At 35.4% G+C, this 5,794-nt stretch overlaps 1 long non-coding RNA gene across 1 annotated transcript; it reads left to right on the top strand.

Annotated features, from left to right (window-relative positions):
- The first annotated feature begins 4,298 nt into the window (after nt 1-4,298).
- Nucleotides 4,299-5,409, top strand: LOC114133670 (uncharacterized). The gene is made up of 3 exons (XR_003593227.1): nt 4,299-4,561; nt 4,688-4,804; nt 5,043-5,409. It is a non-coding gene; the product is annotated as an uncharacterized LOC114133670 (long non-coding RNA).
- Nucleotides 5,410-5,794: the final 385 nt, after the last annotated feature.

Below are 5,794 nucleotides of genomic sequence, written 5' to 3' on the forward strand. Positions count from 1 at the left end.
TTTTTTGAGAACTGCTATTTTGAATTTTGATCATTATCCTTATTCAGACTTTCAGACTTTCCTCAGCGATAAAACAATTCAAAACAACATGGGAGACACCTTTTGCAGAATACTAAGAGGCTTCATAAGTGGATTTTATACAGGAAGGAAATCCAATAGAATAGGACTGAGAGTTTTTGTTGGGTGATGACTGATGAAGTCAGCGATTTCTGGGAGGACAAACAAACCCTGCAGGATTTAGATTTTACAACAACATTAATGGAGATGGAGATTACGATCACTGTCGATCCATAAATAAATTAACTCATAATTGAGTTTGAGATGAGTGTCTCTATTGATCTAGCAAACAGATGAAGACTGTTTGTTCTTTGCAGCTCTACAAAAATATGACTAGAAATGTCTGGGAGACTGTATATCTTCTCTATGAGTGCATGTTTCCACCGCAGCTTGGAAACCTGAACAAATGGGGAAAAAATAAATAAAAAATTACTGTGATTCCTGGATACTCAAAGTACTTTTAATTGAATAAAATTACATAATTCCTTTAAGGTGCTCTCACAGATAGCACAGTTTGTTAATCAGAGGCAGACAGCATCACTCAAATCTTAATATTCACCCCACTAAAGCCCTGGATACTGCTGTCATGTTTCTGGAAAAATCTTCCATCAATCATGTGCTCAAGAGGTCTCACTGCTGGGAGCTGCTTTTATGCATACCTCACAAAGCAGCCAAATAAGATGACTGTTTGATTTCTTAGGATGAAATATTTCTATACCCAAACAGAAGTAATGCTCTGTGAACATTCACTATACCTATGTCATAATTTCATAGAGAGACATTGAAAGCGTAGAGAAGGGTGACATATATCAGACACAAGAAGTAAGTGCCCTACTAAGCTTTATTTCCCAAAGAGTTAGACAACAAACACTGTTCAATACTCTCAATGGTGTTCAGGTCAGTTGTGTCACTGAAGCTACTTATGCTTCTTGTACAAGTAATTTGCTCAGAAACGCTAAATAAAACACGTTTTATGTGAAAACCCTCACACCAATAATTACTTATTTGTTGAGTTTTTCATTTTTAACACTCAATAAAAACAGAGTATGAATAAAATCAAAATGCTTTAAGTGTCTATAACCTGAAACCCTGGAAGAAAGAAAAACACACATTTCCTGTCAGAAAAGAATAGCAGTTTCTGTTCTGCATTCAAACTGAATTCAGTTCCATTCAGTTTATTTATATAAAATCACAACACACAGACACTTTGCAAAAAAAAAAGTCCTTTCAGTGAAATCACTCATACATTTCATTTGATCCATTTATTAAACTCATTGAGTTCAGTTTCTCTTTCAAATTAGTTTAACCCTCGTGCGATCGTAACATTCTGTTTACTCCCCTTATCCTACGGGTCAAAAATGACCCGCCCTAACAAAAGCCCCAAAGCAGCTTCCTTGAATTTGAAATCCAAAATCTATTTTGAATCATGAACCAATCTGTTATTTATCAATTCAACTCAATTTAATTCATTTTTATCATGTATATTTTTATTACACAACACAAAAATATGATCAACAGTATTACACTTTTCTTTTCACGATAAACCAACTGTCATAAGTTTTCTTTTACACAGTAAAGGTTTATTATTGTAATTATATAAATGTGAAGCAATCACTTCTGAATTAACTATACTGAAAGGGAAAAAAGTCAACAATCGGTAACTTTTTTGTCAACAGTTCATTCTTTTATACTGTTTAGGACGTCAATTATAAAAATACTTCTCTCATACAACATTCTTCAACATAAAATGTTGAAGATGTTCAACATAAGAACATCTTCAACATAAGATGTTGACCATAAGATGCTTGGACCTCCTGTGGCATACATACTACTTTCTTTTTCAAAAAAACATATGCTTCAGTTGGATTATATAGTAGTAACATCCACTTTCAACCAAAGCATTAAGACTCTGGATGGAGATGCTAGTACTTTTCCTGCTGATGGAGTTTATGTATTTAGTGGCTTGGTTGTCGTTTTCATGTCATTTAAAAGTACATTAATATTAATAGGCATGTTGTCTTACTGTAAATTGTTTGACATATATGGTTAACATACTATTAGACATACCAATGTAAGCAAAGAGAGTCATTCGTCAGAGTCTGACCTCAGTGAGTCTGGACACAGTCGGACACAGTGATGTATGGAGCTCTATGAATATCCCTTCCCTTTAGGATTTAGGAGTTTAACACATTTTGTTGTGGTGTGTCTGACTTTCTGCTTATATATGTGTCTGTTTCCTTTCTACCATAGGTCACCGCTGTGTTTTTTTTTTTTTTTGTGCTTAATGCCTAATATAGTTCCAGCAAATGTGGCATCTAATTAACTGTCAAGACTTTAGCCGAGAGGAATGATGGATAATGTGGAAGGATTGCATTAATAAAACTCAGCCAAGCAGAGTAAAGCATAGACTGGGGAATATGGATGCCTGGGCTCAGGGGTACTATTTCATGTAGCAGGGTATTGCAGATCGGGGTGTGTGTGGATGTGTGTGTGTGTGTTTCAAGTTTAAATCAAGTTGCCTGTTGTGTGAAGGGATACTTACTCTATCCTTGGGTGATTTGGGAAGAGTTTTCCAATGGTGTGCAGTCACTGTCATGCTGCAGAGTCAGCTGTGATTTACAGTCTAATTGGGGCATAATTTGCCAGCTGCTACATGTTTAATTAGATAAATTATGTTTCGCACAGAGAATGAGGGTTGAATAAAAAGTTTGTTTGTCACTAATATGTAATATTGGATTGCTGTGTCACCCTCAAGGTTAAAAAAAAGCACACACACACACACACACCCGCCTACGCCCGCACACAGTGGCTCTCAAAAGTCTACATGCCCCTAGTGACATTATAAGAATTTAAGAACTAAAAAAATGTGACAATAATTCCTTTCCAGAACTTTTCAGCATTTATTTTTGGTATATATCCTGCAGCATTGATGTCACTAGCATTGACTTATCCTTCAGGGCTGACAGATAATCATCTAGTCAGACAATTGCCTCTTTTTGCCCAGTAGCCAAATTCAAAGTATAATAGGTAGGAGTCAAATATGACTTCTTATTAGTTTGATTCATATATTAGAACTATTTTCCATTTTTGCTTCTTTCATTTAAGAAGCATTTCCATAATACAAAATATGGACTCCAGAGCAGAGCCATAGAAAATTATTTACATTGTCATGTCATCAACCCTGGACTATTGTAATGCTCTTCTTACCAGTCTAGACAACATATCACTCTAATTTCTGCAAGACGGTGAGAACTCAGGAACCAGATGTCTCACTAAGTCTATTAAATATAGTCATATCGCCCCGTTTCTTTTTGTTTTTGTTTTTTTAACTACACTTCCAGTGGATTCTAGAATTTGCTTCAAAGTTCTTGTGCTCACCTAAAGGGCTATAAATGGTCAGGGTCCTTATTGTCTGTGTAAGTTTCTTACTATATACTCTGCTAATAGTGGCCTCCCTTCCAAAGCCCAGAGTCTTCTAGTTGTTCTGCATCTGCAGTTGAAAACTAAGCATGACAAGCCTTTTCAGTCAGTGGCTGCAAGACTGTGGAACAGTTTGCCCCTTAGAAATGTTTTATTCATTAGCAAGTCCTTTCACTTTTTAAAAACATAACCCATAATAGATTCCACACTGTAATTGTCTTACATAGATGAAATTAATATGAAAAACTATGCACTGTAACAAATGGCTGTAAAAGCTACAGCATGAAAATACAGTAAGGTGGCTGGGTTTTGAAAAAACAGTTCTTTACTGTGATCTGAAATGCGTATGGAAAGTATATGGGACATGATTGGACCGCTGGATCACGTGCTTGGAGGTATCATAAAATGGTGGGGCATCCAAGAACTAGAAATTAAAATAAATCTAATAAAATAGATCTTATCTATCAGTTGGCTCCTGAACAAGTTTGGTACCACTTGTATGCATGTGTAGTGGAGTAAATTTCTGTTAGTTGCCATTGAGTATGGGAGATTACAAATGCAAGATAATTGCTTGGATTTTAAATTGTTAGCGTGCAGCAAGAGGGGTTTGCACAGTTGTGTGCATATTTATATTTCAAGCTTACAAAGTTAGGCATTGTGTTCAATTGTGATTAATCAGCCAGTGCCAGATTCTGCTATGGGCGACCTCCCAGGGCGGCATCTTATGGGGGTGACAAGACAGACCCTTCAACCCTCTCACCTCCCAGATACTCAAATTGTCTTTTTCTCACTGTAACTTTCATCCTTCTGTCCATAGACTAATGGATGGAAGACATAATGAGATATTGCCATCTCACTGTATCTGCCAACCAGGTCTACAGATAGAAGTACAGAAGGTACAGAAGGTGTCTCTGTCTGCAAACATAGCATATGGATAGAGACAGAGGAATGTATCTGTCTATGGAAATGTCTCTGTGTACTTGAGTATTAAGTTAAAATTAAAACTAATGTCACTGAACATTGTTATTTTTCAGGAAAAAGCGGTCCAGCAGTGCCTTTTGCCACCTAGAGTATTTTTTCATAGGTGAGAACTATTTCAGTTATGCCTTTACAAAACATATTTGGTAGTTCACAGGCATCTAATCTAAAAATGTAATATGTACCTAAAAAACAAAAGGGTAGTTTTGAAAAGTCTCCCATCTGTTTTTAGGCAATTCAAAGTGACATCAAAACCAACAGGACAACTTATGGAAAACACTAGGACAGCAGTGAACCTGTGTGTCTCCATTCTCCTCCATTGTGGACTACCAGTGGAACTTTTAAAATGGTAAAATTACACATTTACACACAATCAGTTCTCTTACTCTATCTCTCTCCCTGTCTGTCTGTATCTGTCCTGTCCATTTCTAATAGACAGACAGGAGGACAGCTACAATGAAGGAAGGTCAGAGAGAGGGTCTGTCTACTAAATCTATCCTTTTCATTCTGTCTGTCTATAACTGACAGGGATGCAGTTTAATGTGCTGTTTATCTCATGTATTAAAACATCTTTCATTATCTTCCAGCAACCCTTTGATGATTTCTAGAGAAGTTCAGGACTGAGAGCAACTCAGAACTCATCCATGTTGGTTTTGTTTGGCTGTTCACCAAGTTTTAAACTTGCCCAAATGTTTAAGATGTACTGTTGGCGTTCCAATAAAGTTTTGAAAAATATGTAACTTCAACATTTCACATTGCTGGATCCCATCCTTTCTTCAAAGGAAGAAAACGACAGACATTTAGAATTTTGACTGCAAGTTTTACATATCTTTGACATGCAGTTTGCTTGGAAACTTTAAGGTTTGGGCACTTTTGTTTTAGTAAAGATTGTTTAATTCATTGTATTCAATGTAATGTTACCATGAGGGTAAATATATCAGTTATGATTTAAGATCAGAGTATTTTTCACTTTGGTTGCAATACATTGACTTTTATGTAACAAGCAAATATTGCTGTTGCAAAATACTACATTTTGTTTTGCTTCAGTCTGTCAGATTTAAATTGACAATAAAATAAAGTGATTTTAAAATATACATGGATATATTTTTTAATTAGAAGAACAAAACATTTTTTGAGAGTTTGGTAAATTAAGTTGCAAGTTCACATTTAAACTTTTAAAAGCTAGCAAAGTATGCAGTTTCACAAACTACTGTAATTTCATTATGATAAAAATGTGATGAAATCACAGTAATCATGTTGTATAATTACTGTGCTATTTTAAAGAAATTATAGTAACACTAATCAAATTACAGTAATGTAGTAATAGAAATTACAGTAA

This window comes from Xiphophorus couchianus, chromosome 18 (genome assembly GCF_001444195.1).
Source record: "Xiphophorus couchianus chromosome 18, X_couchianus-1.0, whole genome shotgun sequence".
Lineage (NCBI taxonomy): Eukaryota > Metazoa > Chordata > Actinopteri > Cyprinodontiformes > Poeciliidae > Xiphophorus > Xiphophorus couchianus.